Source organism: Bombina bombina, chromosome 1 (genome assembly GCF_027579735.1).
Source record: "Bombina bombina isolate aBomBom1 chromosome 1, aBomBom1.pri, whole genome shotgun sequence".
NCBI classification, from domain to species: Eukaryota; Metazoa; Chordata; class Amphibia; order Anura; family Bombinatoridae; genus Bombina; species Bombina bombina.
The window spans coordinates 580,620,550-580,647,049 of record NC_069499.1 but is presented as its reverse complement, the minus strand read 5'-3'; the positions used below and the strand labels follow the sequence as shown (position 1 = coordinate 580,647,049).

General features: G+C 42.0%; 1 protein-coding gene across 1 annotated transcript in view; it reads right to left on the bottom strand.

The window, feature by feature from the left end:
• Positions 1–26,500, bottom strand: part of LOC128645669 (uncharacterized) — a 369,635-nt gene that overhangs the window by 146,588 nt on the left and 196,547 nt on the right. The window lies entirely within an intron of this gene.

Below are 26,500 nucleotides of genomic sequence, written 5' to 3'. Positions count from 1 at the left end.
GACTCAGAGTGAGGCCCTCTTTCAAGGAGCGCTTGTGGAAGCCTCCTGTTCCGTTGTCTCTTACATGTTCATTCCCACCCATGCCTCCCTTTCCTCCCATGCTTCCTGGTCCCGAGTCACCAGGTACTGCTGAGCTGATGCAGCTGGGATTCACGCATCTCTCCCCGCACAGTGAGGGCCTTTAGGAGGAGGGAGGGGCTCTGCCTCTATTGTGGGTTACAGGGCCACCTTTTGAAGTCTTGTCCTACACGGCCGGGAAACGCTCACACCTAAGGTTCTGTCGGGGGCACACCTTGGGTGGTTTATCCTCGTCCCCGGAACCGCTTAAGGAGAAACTTTTGGTCACGGTTGTCCTTTCCTGGGGGGACTCCTCCATAGTCACTCAGGCTCTTGTTGACTCCGGTGCTGCGGTCTATTTTATTGACAGTGCTTTTGTATCAAAGCACTCCATTCCTGTTTTGCCTCGGTCCGTTCCGCTTGCTATTGAGGCCATTGATGGCCCGCACTCATTACTCATGAAACTGCTCCATTGTCAATGGCTGTTGGGCTCTCCATTTTGAAATCCTCCAGTTCCAGGTGATAAACTCTCTGCATTTTCCGGTTGTTCTGGGTTATCCCTGGCTCCAAAAGCACAATCCCAGTCTCGACTGGCAAAGTTCCGAAATTTTGTCGTGGTCCTTGCAATGTATTTCCACATGTCTTCGGTGCACTTTGGTATCTCAATTGCCAGAGGAGTACCAAGAGTTCCTAGACGTGTTTGACAAGGTGCGTGCTGGTACGTTGCCTTCTCACCGGTCTTGTGCCATAGACTTGCAACCCGGAACCATTCCTCCTCGGGGTCGGGTGTACCCTCTGTCTGTTGCAGAGAATTTTGCTATAGAGGAGTATGTTGCCGATGCTCTGTCACGGGGGATCATCCACAAATCCTGCTCTCCTTCTTTGTGAAGAAAAAGAGTGGCGAGTTAAGACCATGTATCGATTATAGGGGTCTTAATCGTCTTACCATTAAGAATGCTTACCCTATTTCGCTTATTACTGAACTCTTTGTCTGCCTCAAGGGAGCTACGGTCTTTACTAAACTTGATTTGAGAGGAGCGTACAATCTCGTTAGGATTAAGGAAGGCCATGAATGGAAAACAGCATTTAACACCAGGAGCGGGCATATGAGTATCTTGTAATGCCCTTTGGCCCATGTAATGCTCCTGCTGTTTTTCAGAAATTTATTAATGATGTCCTATGAGATATGTTGCAATAGTGTGTTGTGGTGTACTAAGACGACATCCTCATACAGTCACCCGCACTTGAGGCTCATCGTTAGGATGTTACACGGGTTCTTCAGAGACTACGTGAGAACGGCCTGTTTTGTAAACTCGAGAAATGTGAGTTCCATCAGACTCAAATAACCTTCCTAGGTTATATTATCTCCGTTGCAGGGTTCTCCATGGATCCTGTCAAGTTTATCTGCAGTTCTGCAGTGGCCTCGCCCAGTTGGTCTTTGGCCTAGCCAACGTTTTTTGGGGTTTGCCAATTACTATAGAAAGTTTATTAAAAACTTTTCTTCCTTGGTCAAACCTATCACAGACATGACCCGTAAAGAGAATGATGCACTCCATTGGTCACCTACTGCCATTAAGGCCTTTGATAGTCTTAACACTGCCTTTGTTGCCGCTCCAGTACTGGCTCATCCTAACCCTGTCCTGCCTTTCGTTCTTGAGGTCAATGCATCTGAGACTGGAGTAGGTGCCCTCTTGTCTCAACGTCCTACGCTTGATGGTTCCTTGCATCTGTGTGGTTTTTTCTCTAAGAAATTGTCTCCAGCGGAGTGCAATTATGAAATTGGCAACAGGGAATTACTGGCCATAATTTTGGCACTTAAGGAATGGAGGCATCTTCTCGAGGGTACTAGGGTGCCAGTGCTCATTCTTACTGACCACAAGAATTTAACTTATCTATCTGAAGCAAAACGTTTGTCGCCCCGACAGGCCAGATGGGCGCTATTTTTGTCACGGTTTAATTATGTGGTCTCCTACCTGCCTGGTAGTAAGAATGTTAGGGCTGATGCCTTCTCTCAACAATTTTCACCTCTGTCCAAGGAGGAGTCTGTACCTACTCTTGTTATACCTCATGGCCATATTTTGGCTACCATACATACTAATTTGACTTCTCCCTTGGGGGAGGAGATCCTGGCTGCACAAACCAATGTACCTCCTGAGAAGCCTAGTGGTACGTGTTTTGTTCCTGAGAATCTTCAAACTAAACTTTTGCACACTTACCACAATCCTAAAGCTGCAGGTCACCCAGGCAAGAACCAAATGATTTGGTCTGTCACTCGACAATTCTGGTGGCTAGGTCTTTATTCTGATGTTGCTGCGTATGTTGCCTCCTGCTCAGTTTGTGCACAGAATAAGACTCCTCTACGTCTTCCTGTGGGTCTTCTTCAACCTATTGCTAATGGTGAGCATCCTTGGACACATCTTTCCATGGACTTCATTGTCGAGCTCCCTGTTTCCAATGGCAATACTGTTATCCTTATGGTGGTTGACCGTTTTTCTAAAATGTCACATTGCATTCCCTTGATGAAGCTGCCTACTGCTCAGGAGCTTGCTTCAATTTTTGCCTGGGAGGTCTTCCGTTTACATGGGTTACCCAAGGAGATAGTGTCGGACCGGGGTAGCCAGTTTGTCTCCAGATTTTGGCGTTCTTTTTGTGCTCAAATCGGGATACAGCTTTCCTTCTCCTAAGCATATCACCCTCGGAACGGTCTAATCAAGCACTGGATTAGTTCCTCCATTGCTATGTCTCAGATCACCACAATAATTGGTCTGAACTGTTACCTTGGGCAGAGTGTGCTCATAATAGTGCTATTAATGCTTCCTCCAAGTTATCCCCTCAAGCACCATCAGATGCAGGTGACCCTGCCCCACATGAACCAGCAGTTGAAGCTGGCCCTGCCCCACATGAACCAGCAGTTGAAGCTGGCCCTGCCCCACATGAACCAGCAGTTGAAGCTGGCCCTGCCCCACATGAACCAGCAGTTGAAGCTGGCCCTGCCCCACATGAACCAGCAGTTGAAGCTGGCCCTGCCCCACATGAACCAGCAGTTGAAGCTGGCCCTGCCCCACATGAACCAGCAGTTGAAGCTGGCCCTGCCCCACATGAACCAGCAGTTGAAGCTGGCCCTGCCCCACATGAACCAGCAGTTGAAGCTGGCCCTGCCCCACATGAACCAACAGTTGAAGCTGGCCCTGCCCCACATGAACCAACAGTTGAAGCTGGCCCTGCCCCACATGAACCAACAGTTGAAGCTGGCCCTGCCCCACATGAACCAAAAGTTGAAGCTGGCCCTGCCCCACATGAACCAAAAGTTGAAGCTGGCCCTGCCCCACATGAACTAGCAGTTGAAGCTGGCCCTGCCCCACATGAACCAAAAGTTGAAGCTGGCCCTGCCCCACATGAACTAGCAGTTGAAGCTGGCCCTGCCCCACATGAACCAGTAGTTGAAGCTGGCCCTGCCCCACATGAACCAGCAGTTGAAGCTGACCCTGCACCTCCAGCAACAGCAGATGCAGGTGACCCTGCCCCGCAAGCACCTAGAAGCCCTGCTGCTCAAGAGCCTGTGGATGCATTGCATTCTCCCCTGGGTGAGGAATACATTGCACTCCAGAGGAGGCTCATAACAAACACAGAGAGCATACAAAGAGGCCAAGAGAGGTTCTTCAGGAACCATGAAAGGTTCATCAGGAGCCAAGAGAGGATACAACAACGTAGCATAGAGCTACAGAGGGACATAGCAGCATCGTTAAGTGAAAGTGTTCATAACCAGTCACAGATGATGCAAATTCTGTCTGATATGCAGATACAAATGGACAATAGATGGAGAGAACAAAATCAACTCTTGGGTGTGTTGGTTAAGCACTTTACACACCAGCAGGACACTGCCTCCAGCCTATAATCTGTGGCCAGCACACCAGCAGAAACAGCAGAATCTTCTCAAACCAGGAGAACTAGGAAATCCACTACAGTCACCTCAGCTCCCTCATCCAAGAAGCCAAAAAAAGAAATAAATATTCTTATAGTTCACCATAAATCTTGTCCTCTGTTATTTACCATATAATTGTAATCCACACCCATGTGAGATGTGTTTTAGTACACTAATATTGTTAAAACATATAATATGACCTGTGTGAAAATGGCAAAAAAAACAGGTAATATTATCATGTTTATGACATATTCTTGTACTATAACTCACATCCACAATAGTTGTTTATTAAGGGTACATATAGTAATATTGACTAAACAAAAACAACGTATCTCACATCCAATATAAATTGACACATGGGTATATATAATAGTGATGTTACTGATAGGGTGTGCATTATCAGGTGTTTTAAGTGTGCAGGTGAGAGGTTGAGTTGTCTGTGATTGGTTTGACACAATTGCAAAGAGGTGGCCTTCAAGAAGGTCTTAGAAATTATCATATAAGCCATCCTACGTTTAGCTTTCAACTAAGAATACCAAGAGAACAAAGCAAGTGTTAGGATTAAATCTGAAAGTAGATTGAAATAACATGCCCTATTTGAAACAAGAAGGTTTTCTTTGGACTTGAGTGTCCCTTTATATATTTTGGCATCAATGCCAAGCTGTGTTAACATTAGAATAAATTACACTCCAGTGGGTTCTAAAGAGATGACGGTAATACAATTATGATTTCCCATTGATCTCTCCTCCAAGTATTGTTGATTGTTTTGAGAACAAATTTAAAGTAAATAAGCAAGTATTTGTCCACAATGTGATAAAGTGATGAGACTTGATTATACCTACAAGCTCAATCCATTTGATTCTGTTGTGGCTTCAAACAACAAAATTAGCTATTTCAAATTCACAAATAAACCTTAAAAAACCAATATGATAGTATACTGTCCCTTTAACCTTTAGATGCTGCTTAAATGTATGTGTTTGTTAAGGCTTCCAGGGAGTTACGTTGCTTTTTTAGTCAGTGCAAGGGTTGCTGCGCCTGCAATATGTGGTGAGATGAGAATGGAGTAGATTTTCTGAATTCTGCGTGCGTAAATCCTTATGCTGTATATTGGATACCAAATTGCGCAGCTGTTCTATGGGGATAAAAATTATGCCTGAAGGGTGAAATATACACGGGTAACTTGTATGTTACGCCGTATATGTAATACCAAAATCGCGTAAAATCCTGCGGCTTTTGCGGGCAACGCCACATATGTAATGGAGCACCAGATATTTAAACTAATCACATCTAATCTAATAGCCCTATCAAAAAAAAAATAACCCCACCAAAATAAAAAAAAAACCCTAGCCTAAAATAAACTACAAATAGCCCTTAAAAGGGCCTTTTGCGGGGCATGGCCCCAAAGAAATCAGCTCTTTTACCTGTAAAAAAAAAATACAAACAAACCCCCAACAGTAAAACCCACCACCCACACAACCAACCTCCCAAATAAAATCCTAACTAAATAAAACCTAGGCTCCCCATTGCCCTGAAAAGGGCATTTGGAGGGGCATTGCCCTTAAAAGGGCATTTAGCTCTTTTTCAGCACAAAAGCCCTAATCTAAAAATAAAACTCACCCAATAAACCCTAAAAAAACCTAACACTAACCCCCGAAGATCCACTTACAGTTTTGAAGACCGGACATCCATCCTCAACGAAGCCGGGAGAAGTCTTCATCCAAGCGGCAAGAAGTCTTCAACGAATCTGGGAGAAGTCTTCATCCAAGCCGGCAGAAGTGGTCCTCCAGATGGGCAGAAGTCTTCATCCAGACGGCATCTTCTATCTTCATCCTTCCGAAATGGAGTGGGTCCATCTTCAAGACATCCGGCGTGGAGCATCCTCTTATTCTGATGGCTAACGATGAATCAAGGTTCCTTTAAGGGACGTCATGCAAGATGGCGTCCCTTGAATTCCAATTGGCTGATAGAACTCAATCAGCCAATCGGAATTAAAGGTGAAAAAATCCTATTGGCTGATGCAATCAGCCAATAGGATTGAGCTTCAATCCTATTGGCTGATCCAATCAGCCAATAGGATTGAGCTCGCATTCTATTGGCTGTTCCAATCAGCCAATAGAATGCAAGCTGAATCCTATTGGCTGATTGGATCAGCCAATAGGATTTTTTCACCTTTAATTCCGATTGGCTTATAGAAATCTATCCGCCAATCGAAATTCAAGGAACGTCATCTTGGATAACGTCACTTAAAGGAAACTTCATTCTTCAGTCGCCATCATCAGAAGAGGATGCTCTGCACTGGATGTCTTGAAGATGGACCCACTCCACGCCGGATGGATGAAGATAGAAGATGCCGTCTGTTTGAAGACTTCTGCCCATCTGTAAGGACCACTTCTGCTGGCTTGGATGAAGACTTCTCCCGGCTTCATTGAGGACTTCTTGCCGCTTCACTGAGGACTTCTCCCGGCTTAGTTGAGGATGGATGTTAAGTCTTCAAAACTGTAAGTGGCTCTTCAGGGGTTAGTGTTAGTTTTTTTTTAAGGGTTTATTGGGTGGGTTTTAGTTTTAGATTAGGGATTGGGCAATTGAAAAAGAGCTAAATGCCCTTTTAAGGGCAATGCCCATCCAAATGCCCTTTTCAGGGCAATGGTGAGCTTAGGTCTTTTTAGTTAGGTTTTTATTTGGGGGGTTTGGTTTTGTGGGTGATGGGTTTTACTGTTGGGGGGTGTTTGTATTTTTTTTTTACAGGTAAAAGAGATTATTGGTAGTTTATTGTAGGCTAGAGTTTTTTTTATTTTGGGGAGGCTTTTTATTTTGATAGGACTATTAGATTAGGTGTAATTAGTTTAAATATCTGATAATTTATTTTTTTATTTTTTGTAATTTAGTGTTTTTTTGTCATTTTGGTAATTGTATTTAATTTAGGTAATTTTTTTTTTAATTCAGATTTTTATTGAGACATAAACAAGGATATTACAACAATTAGACCACAGAGAATACATATTTAAACATTGTATGAATTACAAACAGGGAATGTTCAAATCAACTTAGAGTCTGGATTCCGTTTCTATGCGTCGGCATGAGATAAATACAATGGTCTATGTGATAAGTAAAAAATGTCTTGTTTTCTTTTCATAAAGGGTGATTGTATGATGTACAGTCGTAGTGAGTAGTTATATCGGTAGGCTGTATGGGTATATTCAAATAATAGTGGTACAATCATATAGTCAGCAGATAAGTATGGATGCTATGCGATCCAGGGAGGGAAAAAGTAGGTAGGGGGGAAGAGAAAAAAAACGGGGGGGGGGAGGGAGAACATACAGGTTGGAGGGTGGAAGGGGGAGTAAGGAGGAAGAGTAGCAGTGAGGGGGTCTAGATGGATGGGTTAGTGATGTGGGTTGCTTCCCAGTTCAGGAATTTCGAAAGCCAAGGGGACCAAATCTTGTTGAATCTACTTTATCTAAAATTTGGTATGAGTATTGTTCCATTTGCCCAATATATTGGACTATGGATAATACTTGAGATAGGGGTGGTGGCTTCTCTTTCTTCCAACATCTAGCTATGGCCAACTTCGTGGCCATGAGGATGTAGATCGTAATCGTCTCATTTGGAGGGTTAAGGTTTGACATCTTCATATGGATATGGATAAGGATATCTCCGGAATTAACTGTATAATAATTCCAAGAGTACGGAGGAGAGTGTTTAATAACTGGGCAGGACCACCAGATGTGTTGTGCTGTACCTGTGAGTCCGCAATTCCTCCATCACTCAGAGGTGTGCGTATTGTAAATCCTGTGTAGTGTCGCTGGAACCAGGTGCCAGCGGATTAGGATTTTATAGTGCAGCTCCCAAAGGGTGGCACAATGTAATAGTTTCTTAGTTGCCATGATCCTAGAGTGCCAGGTATTGATGTCAGCGGTGAAACCTAAATCTCTCTCCCAGGCTACATGCTGTGGAATTTTATGTAGGGTTTGTGAGTTAATAAGCAGATTGTAGTGTAGGAAGAGTGGATGTAAGATGGTAGAGGCTTTTTGCCAAATAGATTCCCATAGGGACAATTGCCTAAGTGCTTGTTTTGGGTAGCCCCATGTGCGCAGTCGTGTGCTCAAATGATATGTTTCAAAACTAAGACTTGGCGGGATTTGAAATTTGGTACAAAAATTAGGATGGGAGAGCCACGAGTCATTATCATAAAAGTCTGTTACTAGCAGGACCCATCTGTTGCACCATGCTTCAGGATGGGAGTCCAGTAAACAGAAAAGTGCACCTGGAATGGTAAGCACAGGTGACGGGTGGGGAGAAATAGCTGGGTTATGTCTAATTTGATCCCAGAATTGGAAAGTATGTTTGAATATTAGATGTAAGCTATTCAGAGGTTGTCTATGATGGATAGGGATCCAGAGAAGATACGAGAGGGATATTGTGAGGGGTAATAATGCTGATTCAACAGTGTACCATCCCACTAGTCACTCTGTGTTATTCCATCCCAATAGGTGTGAAAGTCTGGAAGAATTATGATAGGTAATGAGGTTTGGTAGGGCCAGGCCGCCCTGTTCAATAGGTTTCTCAAGAGTTCGTCCAGATGTTCTGGGTCTCTTATCTTTCCATACATAATGAGTTACTAGGCTCTGTAACCTATTTCGAGTAGGCATCGGAACATTATATGGTATGGATCAGAAGAGGTATGATATCTTGGGGAGAAAGGACATCTTAATCGCAGCAATGCGACCAGTCCAAGAGATCTCACGGAATTCCCAAGTGTCCAACAGTTTCTTGAACTCTGAGAATCTGTCTGTGTAGTTTTGAGCTACTGTGGCGGAGGGGTCAGGGCTAAGGTATATCCCTAATATCTTAAGGGAAGATGTATGCCAGTGAAAATTGTATTTTATTTGTAATAATGTGAGGTCCCTGGGCGGTATGTGGATAGGGAGAGCCTCCGTCTCCGCAATGTTAAGTTTATAGTAGCTTGGTTTGTTGAATTCCTTAATGGTTCTGAAAACCGAAGGTAGGGACACTTTGGGTGAAGTTAAGAGAAGGGTGATATCATCTGCATACAATGAAATTTTATGTACATGCGCTCTGACGGGGATCCCTATGATTCATGAATCCTTTCTGATACTTTGGTCTAAAGGCTCAATAGCCAAGGCAAACAGGAGAGGCGACAGTGGGCATCCCTGCCTGGTGCTGTTGGTTATGGGGAAAGAGAAAGACTGGAATCCGACTCCTCGGACTCTGGCTGATGGGTGTGAATAGAGTACATTAACAGCTAAGGTAAAGGAATCAGGGATTCAAAAGGCTCCCATGACCCTCCATAGATATTCCCATCTGACCCTGTGAAACGCCTTTTCAGCATCCAGTGACAGGGCCAGAAGGGGGACCTCTCTCATAGATGCAAAGTTCAGGAGGTCAAGTATGTGCCTTACTGCATCAGAATCTTCCCTATGAGGGATAAAACCTACTTGGTCATTTGCTATTAGGGAGGGGATGATTATTGAGAGTCTGTTAGCTAGGAGTTTAGCATACATTTTGGTGTCAATGTTGAATAGTGAGATTAGGCGATAGCTAGTGCAGTGGTCTGGGGATTTGCCTGGTTTTAGGATGGTGACTATCATGTTAAAAGAGCCGCTAATCATAGTCTCCTGACATAGTCTACAGAGAATGGGGGCAAGCTGTAATGAAATTTTTTGTAGATCCTGGCTGTGAAGCCATCTGGGCCTGGGGATTTCCCTAATTTCATAGATTGAATGACTTTACAAGTTTCTTCTATGGCTACTGGAGATGTCAAGATATGAGTGTCGTCTGGATTTAATCTGGGGAGACAGAGGTTCTCTAGAAAGGAAGAAATGTCCTCTGGAGGGCAGGGAGGAGATTCAAGGGTGTCCTCTATGTTATATAGGATTTGGTAATATTGTCTGAAGGTATTCCCTACATTTGTGGGTGAGTATACAAGTTTTCCGTTTGAGGTATGGATGGACATGATTCGGGATTGAGCTGTTTGATGTTTAAGCTTCATTGCTAGTAGTGTAGAGGCTTTATTACTATGATGGTAATTGATTTTCTTGAATCTCTCTAGCATGTTTTGAGTCCTTTTAATTTCTAAAGCTTGAATTTGTTTAGTGATTTCTGTAATTTTGTCATTTACTGAAGGGGAATACGTTAGGTTGAGTGTGTTTTTTAGTTCTCTTAATTGAATAGTCAAAGCTGCCAAAGTTGAACCGCCTCTCAGGCGTGTAGCTGATTCAGACTGCATAAGGTGTCCTCTCATGACAGCTTTAAATGTGGCCCATAGGTTTTGGACTGAAGTTTGGTTATCATCATTTAGGTTAAAAAAAAGTCGACAATCTTGGTTTGGAGTTCCAACTTCAAAATGGGGTCAGTAATGGTACAGTCTTGTAAACGCCAGAGCGGGGTGAGGCTGATATGAGGAGGGGGCCCAATCGTAAGTGTAGGGCATCATGATCAGACCAGGAGACTGAAGTGATTTTAATGTAGGACACGTTATCTAGGAGTTTAGCTCCAGTGCGACTTATGCGGGGCAGAGTAAAATGTGAAATCCTCTTCTTGTGGGTGGAATGATCTGTATGTGTCATATAGGTCATATTGAGCCATGAGCCTCTGAAATGCTGAAACTGAATGTGTGTTTCTGTCAGAATGGGAGATTTTTGGTCCTATTCTGTCCAGATTGGCATCCCAGATTAGATTATAATCCCCTCCCATGATTAATTCCCCATCTTTAACTGCTGACATCGACCTGAGGAGTGTTCAAAGAAATTTTATTTGTTTAGAATTGGATGCGTATAAATTAATTAGTGTTACTAGTTGCTTATTGAGTTTGAATACTATAATGATACATCTAGCATGGGGGTCGCGTTCGACATAGATAGGATCATAAAGAATGTTTTTGCTAATATAGCAAAGACAGATCAGAAAAAGGAGTAAAAAAATGTTTGAGACAGCTGATGTAACAATATTTGGTTATAACTAAACTGTAAGTAATTAGGGAGGGTTCGGGTGTTCAGCGGTCCAGAGCCGCTTTGGTTAGAGAGAAAAAGAGGGGCAGGAAATATGAAATATGAGTGTGGGGAGTGAATCTCCTAAACTGTAATGTAATGTATAGAAAAGGGGGAGGGGGGGGGGACTGAATGATAAGTGGGAAACTGAATGATAAGTGTTAAGTCTTTAGTAGGTAGAATATTTCTATAAATGTATATTTGAGTCTGGGTTTATACAAAGTGGGGTGGGTGAGTTATGAGAATGAGAGATCTAAGGGGAGGAAGAGGTGCCGGGGTTGAAAGCCCCAGTTAATAGGCAATAGGGTAAGTAAGGAAAGAAATCTATGTTACTAAAGGTGTGGATGTGGTCAAGGTTGGATAGTGGAACTCCCAATAGAAGTCAGAAGGGAGGGGTGCAAAGATAAAAGGGTGCATTGTGGGAGGTACAATTATTTTATCGCAGAGTTTGTGTTGTATGTGATGCGTGTTAGAAATTAAATCATCATGCCAATTTGTTCAATGAATCAATGGGATAGCACCATGTGTAGAGATATATTACAACTGATTGTGAGATGAAAGAAACAGGATTTGATCTGAGTTAAGTAGGGAAACAGTGGAGATAAACAACACATAATATAACATAACATTGAGAAGTATATGAATATATTCTGAAGCATTCAAAATTCTCAGAAAATAACATCAGTATAGTGTATCAGCAATTCCTACAGGAGGTCCTACTCCTCCCCCCGCCGCCCGAAGGGGGAAGATGTGCCCCCCAACAAACTTGTCTAAAAAACATTGGTAACAATAATGCACAAAATAGACAAAGAGCAACATAAAATCACATGGAACGAAAAAAGAACCAAGAGCTAAATGAGGGTAAGATATGTACCCGTATGTGAGCTCTGGGTCTACCTGATTGAAGGTCTTCTGAAGGAGTATTCTTCGCCATGAAAGATCAGTCATGACAGAGCAGGTTGAGGGTAAGGTATGTACCCGTATGTATGTTCCGTAGAATCTTGTATTTGAGAAGATTAGGTTGGGGAGTGGTAGGTCCAGGAGTAGATAGTGTATTCGGGGATAAAGACTGTAGACTGGTTCAATCTTCTTCTTGGTGAGGGGTTTCAGCGTTTGGAGGGTGCCACTCCTGCGCTTCGGCGTTAAGTCCCTTGGGATTGTTCTTAGTCTGGCATTAGGATCTGCGTAAGTCATGAGTCCCAGGTTATGCATTAATTTCAGTCCCTGTTCCAAAGATGAGATAACATAAGATTGATCCTCACCGGGAACCCCCATCTGTATTTTATGTTATGATACCTTAGGGTTTGCGTGATCTGTTGGAATGTTCTTCTTTTAGCTAGGGTGAGGAGAGATAGATCCGGGAAGATTTGCAGATTGTGGTAAGGTTTATTGAGAGGTTTGTTGCTGAAGGATGCTTTGAGAATCTTGTCTTTTGTTGTGTAGTAATGAAGTCGTAAAATGACATCTCTTGGGGCATCAGAGGGTGAATTGTGCTGGCGTAATGCCCTGTGGGCTCTATCAATTAGGAGATCTGAATCTGTGACAGTTCCCAGGAGGTCCTTGAAGTGGCCATTTAGATAGATGTTAAGGTCAGCAGGTGCTATTTCTTCCGTGATGCCTCTAATCCGAAGATTGTTTCGGTGGGATCTTTCCTCTAAATCAGCTAGTTTGGTCTCTAAGTCAGAGATTTGCTGGGCGAGATTCTGAGAATATGAGAGTAGGTTAGAATGATCTACAGACAAATCTTCATGCTTCTTTTCTAATGTTTCAGTTCTTTCTCCGAGAGAAGAGATGTCACGCTTAAGCTCACTGACTGATTGGCGGAGATCCTGTTGTAGGGATGTATAGAGTGTCCATTTTATCTGATAAAGTTTTAATAGAATTTTAATAGAATCTAGGAAAATGGATTTTGAAAGAATAGCTCTATCTTTACGGGGATTGTCTCCTTTCAGATTCCTATGCATGGAGTCCTCTTCTGAAATATCCGGGTCAGACATATTTTTACTGTTAAAGTGATCTGTTACAGTTCTTTTCGGAATTTCCTGATGCTTCGGTTTCCTCTTTCCAGAGTTTGCCATGTTCAACAGAGTACTTTCTTGTGAGACCTAAGAACAGGGTTTATTTCTGTACTGATATTGAAAACTGAGGGGGCTCAGATCAGCACCTCTCCTGTTAAGGGCCTAGCTCTTCATTATATACTATAGTATTCAGAAGTAAATAGGAAAACTGGATAGGACCCTGCGTCAATTATACTTCCAAGTTACAGCCCTCTGCTCTTGAGATGTATTGCAGTACTGCATAAGGTTGGATATGATCTCTCTAAGAGACTAGATATTTAGGGGTGATCCCTCTCCAGGGAATATGCCACCTCTGGGCGAGCTCGGAAAAGGGAAAGTGGATATGAACCACAAACCATGAAGGCTGCGTGAAAGGATGGAGAGGGATTTTTATATAGTGGGTAAGAAATGTAAAACTCAAATCTTTTATTGAAAAGGTAATGTGCAGTAAGGTCTCATTTGTGGGTCAGTCCAAAGTCCCCTGCCTTGATCTCTTGATATTAGAAGGTGAGTGGTGAGAGAGCCTGCACCTGTCAAGGGAGCCAAGAAAATAAAATAATGAGGCCTGGGTAGGCCTTAACACCCCAAGTGGGCCTGAAGGAGGTAGTGCCCCTAAAGACTCTTCAATATCCTTTTGATTTATGTTTTGTATCTTCTCTCTTATCGATCCTTTTATTTTATTTTCTGTGCTTTAGAGTGGGCCTTACTAAAAACACAATAGGCTCCAATAGGTATGAAGGGGGATATGGGTCATGTAGAACTGTGTGGGTGACTTGATTTTTTTGTGGTCTGAATTTATTATACTACCCCACAGGCCTTCCCCTTTAAAATTCAGATTTGTGTCCTATACGGTGCCGCTATTGAGTTAGAGCCTGTTGAGCTGAGGGACTATAGCATGGCTTAGTTGTTCTTACCCCTGTGCCGTCATAGGCCGCCAGTGTCTTCACAGTCAGGCAGCTCTTTCTAGTCTCAGGGCTCACTGTAGTTAGGAAAATGGCGTCTGTTCGCGCCAAAAGTGTACTGCACTCTCCGCGGGATCAGGGCCTCTCAGCGGGTTAAGGGAACTCAGTAGCTAGGAGATCTAGCGCTGTCTTACTGTCGGATGCTCGGTCTGGAGCAGATGAGGTAGGAGGGATATCCCTCGCTTATGTAAGTGTTGGATGGGGCCTCAGATAGTCTCTCTGCTTGCGGAGACCAAAGAGGCTGGCAGGGTCTGCATACAGGAATATATAGTCCCACAAGTCTTCCGTGCAGTCTGCGGGTGGTGTCGGGTAGGTTCCTGCGTGAGGAGACAAATTGGCAATGGGTCTCCGGTTGTTAGTTTGCAGAGTTCCGGTCTCCCGATCAGTCTATGACAGCCTAAAAAAGCACAACGGTAGGGCCGATATGCAAGGTGTGGTGAGTGGCAGCAAAGATCTCTGATGTTCAAAGTTGTGCAAATTAGAGTGTGAGAGGTGTGAAGAACCTTGTTAGGGGCAATTAACAATGGGGGATAAGGGATAAAGAAGATTTATAAACGTTTTGTAGACAGAACTCCTGCCATTCACAATCGCTCAGTATGGTTGCTAGCTCCGCGCCCCTAATTTAGGTCATTTATTTAATTTAGTGTAAGGTTAGGTGTTAATGTAACTTAGGTTAGGTTTTATTTTACAGGTAAATTTGTATTTATTTTAGCTAGGTAGTTAGTAAATAGTTAATAACTATTTAGTAACTATTCTACCTAGTTAAAATAAATACAAACTTGCCTGTAAAATAAAAATAAACCCTAAGCTAGATACAATGTACCTATTAGTTATATTGTAGCTAGCTTAGGGTTTATTTTATAGGCAAGTATTTAGTTTTAAATAGGAATTATTTAGGTAATAATTGTAAGTTTTATTTAGATTTATTTGAATTATATTTAAGTTAGGGGTGTTAGGGTTAGACTTAGGTTTAGGGGTTAAAAGATTTAGTATAGTGGCAGTGACGTTGGGGGCGGCAGATTAGGGGTTAATAAATGTAGGTAGGTGGCGGCAATGTTAGAGGCGGGAATGTTTAGGCGTTAATAATATTTAACTAGTATTTGCGATGCAGGAGTGTGGCAGTTTAGGGGTTAATATGTTTATTATAGTGGCGGCGACGTTGGGGGCGGCAGATTAGGGGTTAATAGGTGTAGGTAGGTTGCGGCGACATTGGGGACGGGAGATTAGGGGTTAATAAGTATAATGTATGTGTCAGCGATGTTGGGGGCAGCAGATTAGGGGTTAATAAGTAGTTAAAATAAATACAAACTTGCCTGTAAACTAAAAATAAACCCTAAGCTAGTTACAATGTAACTATTAGTTATATTGTAGCTATCTTAGGGTTTATTTTATAGGTAAGTATTTAGTTTTAAATAGGAATTATTTAGGTAATAATAGTAATTTTTATTTAGATTTATTTTAATTATATTTAAGCTAGGGGGTGTTAGGGTTAGGGTTAGACTTAGGTTTAGGGGTTTATAACTTTAGTATAGTGGCGGTGACTTTGGGGGCGGCAGATTAGGAGTTAATAAATGTAGATAGGTGGCGGCGATGTTAGGGGCGGCAGATTAGGGGTTAATAATATTTAACTAGTGTTTGCGATGCGGGAGTGCAGCGTTTTAGTGGTTAATATGTTTATTATAGTGGCAGTGATATTGGGAGCGGAAGATTAGGGGTTAATAATTTAATTTTAGTGTTTGTGATGTGGGAGGGCCTCGGTTTAGGGGTTAATAGGTAGTTTATGGGTGTTAGTGTACATTTTAACACTTTAGTTATGGGTTTTATTCTACGGCTTTGTAGCATGATAAAACTCATATCTACTGACTTTAGATTGCGTTACGAATCTTGCGGGATAGGCTGTACCACTCACTTTTTGACCTCCCAGAAAAAGCATGTAATATCGGCGCTATGGAAGTTCCATTGAAAAAACATAATTTATGCTTACCTGATAAATTTATTTCTCTTGTAGTGTATCCAGTCCACGGATCATCCATTACTTATGGGATATTAACTCCTCCCCAACAGGAAGTGCAAGAGGATTCACCCAGCAGAGCTGCTATATAGCTCCTCCCCTAACTGCCATTACCAGTCATTCGACCGAAAACATGCAGAGAAAGGAAAACCATAGGGTACAGTGGTGACTGTAGTTTAATGGAAAAATTACCTGCCTTAAAGTGACAGGGCGGGCCGTGGACTGGATACACTACAAGAGAAATAAATTTATCAGGTAAGCATAAATTATGTTTTCTCTTGTTAAGTGTATCCAGTCCACGGATCATCCATTACTTATGGGATACCAATACCAAAGCTAAAGTACACGGATGATGGGAGGGACAGGCAGGCTCTTTATACAGAAGGAACCACTGCCTGAAGAACCTTTCTCCCAAAAACAGCCTCCGAAGAAGCAAAAGTGTCAAATTTGGAAAAAGTATGAAGAGAAGACCAAGTTGCAGCCTTGCAAATCTGTTCAACAGAAGCCTCATTCTTAAAGGCCCAAGTTGAAGCCACAGCTCTAGTAGAATGTGCTGTAATTCTTTCAGGAGGCTGCTGTCCAGCAGTCTCATAGGCTAACCGTATTATGCTACGAAGCCAAAAGGAGAGAGAGGTAGCCGAAGCTTTTTGACCTCTCCTCTGACCAGAATAAACGACAAACAGGGAAGACGTTTGTCGAAAATCCTTAGTTGCCTGTAGATAAAATTTCAGGGCACGGACTACATCTAGATTGTGTAGCAGACGTTCCTTTTTCGAAGAAGGATTAGGACACAAAGATGGAACCACAATCTCTTGATTGATATTCCTGTTAGTGACCACCTTAGGTAGGAACCCAGGTTTAGTACGCAGAACTACCTTGTCTGAATGAAAAATCAGATAAGGAGAATCACAATGTAAGGCAGATAACTCAGAGACTCTTCGAGCCGAGGAAATCGCCATTAAAAACAGAACTTTCCAAGATAACAACTTGATATCAATGGAATGAAGGGGTTCAAACGGAACCCCCTGTAAAACATTAAGAACTAAGTTCAAACTCCATGGTGGAGCAACAGTTTTAAACACAGGCTTGATCCTAGCTAAAGCCTGACAAAAAGCTTGAACGTCCGGAACTTCTGACAGACGTTTGTGTAAAAGAATGGACAGAGCTGAAATCTGTCCCTTTAAGGAACTAGCGGATAAACCCTTTTCTAAACCTTCTTGTAGAAAAGACAATATCCTCGGAATCCTAACCTTACTCCATGAGTAACTCTTGGATTCGCACCAATATAAGTATTTGCGCCATATCTTATGGTAAATCTTTCTGGTAACAGGCTTCCTAGCCTGTATTAAGGTATCAATAACTGACTCAGAAAAACCACGTTTTGATAAAATCAAGCGTTCAATTTCCAAGCAGTCAGCTTCAGAGAAATTAGATTTTGATGTTTGAAGGGACCCTGGAACAGAAGGTCCTGTTTCAGAGGTAGCGACCAAGGTGGACAGGATGACATGTCCACTAGATCTGCATACCAAGTCCTGCGTGGCCATGCAGGCGCTATTAGAATCACTGATGCTCTCTCCTGTTTGATTCTGGCAATCAATCGAGGAAGCATCGGGAAGGGTGGAAACACATAAGCCATCCCGAAGGTCCAAGGTGCTGTCAAAGCATCTATCAGAACCGCTCCCGGATCCCTGGATCTGGACCCGTAACGAGGAAGCTTGGCGTTCTGTCGAGACGCCATGAGATCTATCTCTGGTTTGCCCCAACGTCGAAGTATTTGGGCAAAGACCTCCGGATGAAGTTCCCACTCCCCCGGATGAAAAGTCTGACGACTTAAGAAATCCGCCTCCCAGTTCTCCACTCCCGGGATGTGGATTGCTGACAGGTGGCAAGAGTGAGACTCTGCCCAGCGAATTATCTTTGATACTTCCATCATTGCTAGGGAGCTTCTTGTCCCTCCCTGATGGTTGATGTAAGCTACAGTCGTGATGTTGTCCGACTGAAACCTGATGAACCCCCGAGTTGTTAACTGGGGCCAAGCCAGAAGGGCATTGAGAACTGCTCTCAATTCCAGAATGTTTATTGGTAGGAGACTCTCCTCCTGATTCCATTGTCCCTGAGCCTTCAGAGAATTCCAGACAGCGCCCCAACCTAGTAGGCTGGCGTCTGTTGTTACAATTGTCCAGTCCGGCCTGCTGAATGGCATCCCCCTGGACAGATGTGGCCGAGAAAGCCACCATAGAAGAGAATTTCTGGTCTCTTGATCCAGATTCAGAGTAGGGGACAAGTCTGAGTAATCCCCATTCCACTGACGTAGCATGCACAATTGCAGCGGTCTGAGATGTAGACGTGCAAAGGGTACTATGTCCATTGCTGCTACCATTAAGCCGATCACCTCCATGCATTGAGCTACTGACGGGTGTTGAATGGAATGAAGGACACGGCATGCATTTTGAAGCTTTGTTAACCTGTCTTCTGTCAGGTAAATCTTCATTTCTACAGAATCTAGAAGGGAACTCTTGTGAGTGGAAAGAGAGAGCTCTTCTTTTCGTTCACCTTCCATCCATGCGACCTTAGAAATGCCAGTACTAACTCTGTATGAGACTTGGCAGTTTGAAAGCTTGAAGCTTGTATCAGAATGTCATCTAGGTATGGAGCTACCGCAATTCCTCGTGGTCTTAGTACCGCCAGAAGAGCACCCAGAACCTTTGTGAAGATTCTCGGAGCCGTAGCCAATCTGAATGGAAGAGCTACAAACTGGTAATGCCTGTCTAGAAAGGCAAACCTTAGATACCGGTAATGATCTTTGTGAATCGGTATGTGAAGGTAAGCATCCTTTAAATCCACTGTGGTCATGTACTGACCCTTTTGGATCATGGGTAAAATTGTCCGAATAGTTTCCATTTTGAACGATGGAACTCTTAGGAATTTGTTTAGGATCTTTAAATCCAAGATTGGCCTGAAAGTTCCCTCTTTTTTGGGAACCACAAACAGATTTGAGTAAAACCCTTGTCCTTGTTCCGACCGCGGAACCGGATGGATCACTCCCATTAATAAAAGATCTTGTACGCAGCGTAGAAACACCTCTTTCTTTATTTGGTTTGTTGACAACCTTGACAGATGAAATCTCCCTCTTGGGGGAGAGAATTTGAAGTCTAGAAGGTATCCCTGAGATATGATCTCTAACGCCCAGGGATCCTGGACATCTCTTGCCCAAGCCTGGGCGAAGAGAGAAAGTCTGCCCCCCACTAGATCCGTTCCTGGATCGGGGGCCCTCGATTCATGCTGTCTTAGGGGCAGCAGCAGGTTTCCTGGCCTGCTTGCCCTTGTTCCAGGACTGGTTAGGTCTCCAGCCTTGTCTGTAGCGAGCAACAGCTCCTTCCTGTTTTGGTGCAGAGGAAGTTGATGCTGCTCCTGCTTTGAAATTACGAAAGGAACGAAAATTAGACTGTCTAGCCTTAGGTTTGGCTCTGTCTTGAGGCAGGGCATGGCCTTTACCTCCTGTAATGTCAGCGATAATTTCTTTCAACCCGGGCCCGAATAAGGTCTGCCCTTTGAAAGGTATATTAAGCAATTTAGATTTAGAAGTAACGTCAGCTGACCAGGATTTTAGCCACAGTGCTCTGCGTGCCTGAATGGCGAATCCGGAATTCTTAGCCGTAAGTTTAGTTAAATGTACTACGGCATCTGAAATAAATGAGTTAGCTAACTTAAGGGCTTTAAGCTTGTGTGTAATCTCATCTAATGGAGCTGATTCAAGTGTCTCTTCCAGAGACTCAAACCAAAATGCTGCTGCAGCCGTGACAGGCGCAATGCATGCAAGAGGTTGCAATATAAAACCTTGTTGAACAAACATTTTCTTAAGGTAACCCTCTAACTTTTTATCCATTGGATCTGAAAAGGCACAGCTATCCTCCACCTCCACGCTAAAGTAGAAACTGCTCCCTCCACCTTAGGGACCGTTTGCCATAAGTCCCGTGTGGTGGCGTCTATTGGAAACATCTTTCTAAATATCGGAGGGGGTGAGAACGGCACACCGGGTCTATCCCACTCCTTAGTAACAATTTCAGTAAGTCTCTTAGGTATAGGAAAAACGTCAGTACTCGCCGGTACCGCAAAATATTTATCCAACCTACACATTTTCTCTGGTATTGCAACTGTGTTACAATCATTCAGAGCCGCTAACACCTCCCCTAGTAATACACGGAGGTTTTCCAGCTTAAATTTAAAATTTGAAATATCTGAATCCAGTTTGTTTGGATCAGAACCGTCACCCGCAGAATGAAGCTCTCCGTCCTCATGTTCTGCAAATTGTGACGCAGTGTCTGACATGGCCCTAATATTATCAGCGCACTCTGTTCTCACCCCAGAGTGATCACGCTTACCTCTTAGTTCTGGTAATTTAGCCAAAACTTCAGTCATAACAGTAGCCATATCCTGTAATGTGATTTGTAATGGCCGCCCAGATGTACTCGGCGCTACAATATCACGCACCTCCCGAGCGGGAGATGCAGGTACTGACACGTGAGGCGAGTTAGTCGGCATAACTCTCCCCTCGTTGTTTGGTGGAATATGTTCAATTTGTACAGATTGACTTTTATTTAAAGTAGCATCAATACAGTTAGTACATAAATTTCTATTGGGCTCCACTTTGGCTTTAGCACATATAGCACAGATATCTTCCTCTGAATCAGACATGTTTAACACACTAGCAAATAAACTAGCAACTTGGAAATACTTTTCAAGTAATTTACTATAATATGAAAACGTACTGTGCCTATAAGAAGCACAGAAAAAGTTATGACAGTTGAAAATTAATAAACTGAAAAGTTATAGCATCAAATCTTTGTAAAAAACACAATTTTAGCAAAGGATTGCTCCCATTAGCAAAGGATAACTAACCCTGATAGCAGAAAAAAAAAAATACAGAAATAAACGTTTTTTTTATCACAGTCAACTACAATCTCACAGCTCTGCTGTGAGTGATTACCTCCCTCAAAACAAGTTTTGAAGACCCCTGAGTTCTGTAGAGATGAACCGGATCATGCAGGGAAGACAATAAACTTCTGACTGAATTTTTTGATGCGTAGCAAAAGCACCAAAAAAGGCCCCTCCCCCTCACACATAACAGTGAGAGAGATCAGTAAACTGTCATAAATTAAATAAAACGACTGCCAAGTGGAAAAAAATAGTGCCCAAAACATTTTTTCACCCAGTACCTCAGAAAATTAAACGATTTTACATGCCAGCAAAAAACGTTTAACATTAATAAATTGAGTGTTATTAAAAAGCCTGTTGCTAGTCCCTGCAAATTAGGCTAAAGTTTTATGCATACAGTATAATTCCAGTGAAGTGCCATTCCCCAGAATACTGAAAGGGACAGTCTACACCAAAATTGTTCTTATTTGAAAAGATAGATAATTCTTTTATTACCCATTCCCCGTTTTTTTCATAACCAACACAGTTATATTAATACACTTTTTACCTCTGTGATTACCTTGTATCTAAGCCTTTGCAGACAGCCTCCTTATCTAAGTGCCTTTGACAGACATGCAGTGTAGTCAATCAGTGAAGACTCCCAAATAACTTCACGGGAGTGAGCACAATGTTATCTATATGACACATGTGAACTAGCACAGTCTAACTGTGAAAAACTTTCAAAATGCTCTGAGCTAGGAGGCGGTTTTCAACTGTTTAGAAATCAGTTTGAGACTAGCTAGGTTTAACTTTTCAAAAATACCACCAAGGGAACAAAGCAAATTTGATGATAAAAGTAAATTGGAAAGTTGTTTAAAATTGCATGCCCTATCTGAATCATGAAAGTTTAGTTTTGAGTAGACTGTCCCTTGAAGTGTAAAATATACATACATGACAGCCTGATACCAGTTGCTGCTACTGCATTTAAAGCTGAGTTTACATTATATCGGTATGGCAGAATTTTCTCATCAATTCCATTGTCAGAAAATAATAAGCTGCTACATACCTCTTTGCAGATTAATCTGCCCGCTGTCCCCTGATCTGAAGTTTACCTCTCCTCAGATGGCCGAGAAACAGCAATATGAGCTTAACTACTCCGGCTAAAATCATAGAAAAACTCAGGTAGATTCTTCTTCAAATTCTACCAGAGAAGGAATAACACACTCCGGTGCTATTATAAAATAACAAACTTTTGATTGAAGGTATGAAACTAAGTATAATCACCACAGTCCTCTCACACATCCTATCTATTCGTTGGGTGCAAGAGAATGACAGGTAATGGCAGTTAGGGGAGGAGATATATAGCAGCTCTGCTGGGTGAATCCTCTTGCACTTCCTGTTGGGGAGGAGTTAATATCCCATAAGTAATGGATGATCCGTGGACTGGATACACTTAACAAGAGAAAAGTTTATGCAATTTGCATAAGTTAATTTGAGTTAAGGCCAAAAAAGTGTGCAGGACAGCTGTACCTACAAGACTTGTAATAGCAGCGGTAGTGAAAAAGCAGCGTTATAACCCATAACGCTGCTTTCTTACTCATAACGCAAAACTCGTAATCTAGCCATTAGGTTTTTATTTCACAGGTAAGTGTGTATTTATTTAACTAGGTAGACTAGTTAGTAAACAGTTATTAACTATTTACTAACTACCTAGTTAAAATAAATACAAACTTACCTGCGAAATAAAAGTAAAACCTAAGCTGCCTTACACTAAAACCTAACATTACAAAAAATAGCAAACTTGCATACGAGTTGGGTATTAACACATTATTTGATGTTTTACTTTGTGAATTTAATGTATTTTTGAAAATACAAAAAGTTGGGACGGGGCAATTTAGGAATAATAGCGATGTGACAAGTTATAATAGGAAGGTGATCTGAAACAGCTGAGGCAATAGTGTATTCATAGTATATAAGGAGCCTCCAAAAAAAGGACTAGTCCTTCAAGGACAAGGATGGGTCAAGGCTCACCAATCTGCCAACAGATGCATCAGCGAATAATAACATTCCCCAAAGACAAATCGTTAAGATTTTGGGCATTTCAGTTTATACAGTGCACAATATAATTAAAAATTTATGAAATCTTGCTGCGTAAAGGGCAAGGCTGAAAACCACTTCTGAATGTGCGTGATCTCCAATCCCTCAAACGTCACTGTCTCAAAAAACGTCATGAGTCTGTAATGGATATCCTGACATTGGCTCCAGAATACTTTGGTAAACCTTTGAAAGTCAACACCATTCACTGCTGCATCCAAAGATGCAAGTTAAGGCTTTACTATGCAAAGCAGAAGCCATACATCAACACTGTCCAGAAGCGCCATTGATTTCTCTAGGCTCGGTCTCATCTGAGATGGACAGTAGCACAGTGGAATCATGTTTTGTGGTCTGACGAGTCAACATTTCAAAAAATCTTTTGAAAAAACAGCTGTCATGTTCTCTGGGTCAAAGAGGAAAAGGACCATCCAAGCTGTTTTCAGCTTCAGGTCCAAAAGCCAGTGTCGGTTATGGTTTGGGGTTGTGTCAGTGCCCATGGCAAGGGTAACTTGCACATCTGTGAGGGCACCATTAATGCAGAAAGATATGCATACATTTTGGAGCAACATATGCTGCCATCCAGATGTAATTTTTTCTAGGGATGTCCCTGCATTTTCCAGCAGGACAGCGCCAAACCACATTCTGCCTGGATTAGAAGCGCATGAAGCGTAAAATAAGGCAACAAAGGCCCTGTGCAGTTGCGCAGCTGAAGACATGCATAATGGATGAATGGGGGGAAATTCCCCTTGTTAAACTTAACCAACTGGTGTCTTCAGTGCCCAAAAGCTTAATAGGTTTTATTAAAAGAAAAGATAGTGGTAAACAGTTTACTGTCCAAACATTTTTGGAACATGTACGTGAACAGATTTGAAATTAGTAAATATTTTTAAAAATACATTAAATTCCCAAAGTAAAACATCAAATATTGAATAATTATACCAGCTATTAGGGGAATTAATTTAATGTTGAGATCAGAGAAATTAAAAAATATATTAAATCCTCTGGTGCATGGAGGTTCCCAGTTTATTAATGTTTAGAAAAGAACAAGGAAACAAACGCGGCTTGTCAGCACCGGTCACAGTACGGTGCATTTACATTTGGTAAGCATTTTTTATTCATTTTACCTTGAAGTTATCTCAAACTTTATTACGCTATGTGGCGCCCTCTTTTTCAACTTTAATTCTACAGAATCCCCACACCGAGGATCAGAGGAGCTGCCATCAACGGAACAACAAAGCTGCATTCACTCCACCCTTCTTGTCTCATAGGAGCCATTTGGCAATATAGATCCAATCATCAAACTGACGGTTTGTGCAGTGACTGATTCACACTTTTCTTTAGCGCACCCCTATTGTTTGGATCCCTCCCTGGATTCCAAATTAGTTTTTCCTAGCCAATACAAAAATCAGACCCATGATTCATTAATAATGAATACATTTGATACATTTCAAAATGTATTGCCTACTTAACTTCAGTGGAAAATTAAAAAGAGAATAAATATTAATACCCCCTTAACTTCAGTGGAAAATTAAAAAGAGAATAACTATTAAGACACCAAACACAAAAACAACAATAATGAGCATATGAACTTCCTATTTGATACTCAGCTGGATTGTAATCACTTAACATATTGAGGCCTATTTATCAAGCCGTCAACAGCAAATATGCTGGAATTCCGCAGCGTAATTGTGGCGAGCCTGATTCGCCCTATTTATCAAAGCCTACAGACCGGCAAAAGTTGAAATCTGTGACATAACATACAATCTGCCGGTCTCAGTCCGACACAGATCGATGCTTAAGTCATTACCGATGTTCCAAATACAAATTCTGCACTATCTGACAACTTTTGCAAATGATCAAATTTCTAACAGGTACGCTCGCCACTATTCCGGCCCAGCATACCTGGTTTTCAATCCGCCACCCTGGAGGCCGCGGATCCCATAGGAATCAATGGGAGTCTGAAAGCAGTGAAAGCTTATGTTGCTGCCAGATATCCCCTTGATTTCTATGGTAGAATAAAAGTTACCTTTACACCTAACACCCTAACATAAGCCCAGAGTCTAAACACCCCTAATCTGCCGCCCTGACATCGCCGCCACCTACAAAATATTATTAACCCCTATCCCACCAACGTCGCTGTCACTATAACATATTAACCCCTAAACCGCCACACACAAACACTAGTTAAATATTATTAACTCCCTAATCTGCCGCCCCTAACATCGCCGCTACCTACCTACATTTATTAACCTCTAATCTGCCACCCCCAATGTTCCCGCCACTATACTAAATTTATTAACCCCTAAACCTAAGTCTAACCCTAACACCCCCTAACTTACATATAATTCAAATACATCTAAATAAAACTTACAATTATTACCTAAATAATTCCTATTTAAAACTAAATACTTACCTATAAAATAAAACCTAAGCTAGCTACAATATAACTAATAGGCACATTGTATCTAGCTTAGAGTTTATTTTTATTTTACAGGCAAGTTTGTATTTATTTTAACTAGGTAGAATAGTTACTAAATAGTTATTAACTATTTACTAACTACCTAGCTAAAATAAATACTAATTTACCTGTAAAATAAAACCTAACCTGAGTTACACTAACACCTTACCTTACACTACAATTAAATTAATTAAATCAATTACATAAATTAAATACAATTACCTAAATTACAAAAACAAAAAAACATTAAATTACACAAAATAAAAAAAGAAATCATCAGGGGCGCGATTATACATACGGCACAGGTTTTGGCGCAAGCTTGGGAACCCGCGCCACCCGTAATTTCACCTTGCACATCGGGGTATTACATATACTGCGCTGTTAGATGCTAAACTGGCGTAAGTAGGACAAACTGGCGATCTTCTGAAATGTGCACAAATACACATTTTAGTTGTCGCAAGTAACTTACGCTAGTATTTTGTCCACGGAAAGTGTCAATAAAGAGTAGTTTTATGCAAATTAGGCTAACACTCGTAAAAATGGACAGATTTCAAATAAAAATGCGACACGTAATTATGCTAATCAAAGTTCATATATAAACCCATGCGCAGCCGCCATTTTCTTCAGTGTGTTTGGATTGACTCTCCTCTGGTACGTGAATAGAGACCCTGTCAATCTGCAACTATTCACTGCACTCTAGTGTTTTTTACTCTCCTTTAACTCTCTTCTGGTACGTGAATAGAGACCCTGTCAATCTCCAACTATTCACTGCACTCTGGTGTTTTTTACTCTCCTGTAACTCTCTTCTGGTACGTGAATAGAGACCCTGTCAATCTGCAACTATTCACTGCACTCTGGTGTTTTTTACTCTCCTGTAACTCTCTTCTGGTACGTGAATAGAGACCCTGTCAATCTGCAACTATTCACTGCACTCTGGTGTTTTTTTACTCTCCTGTAACTCTCTTCTGGTACGTGAATAGAGATCCTGTCAATCTGCAACTATTCACTGCACTCTAGT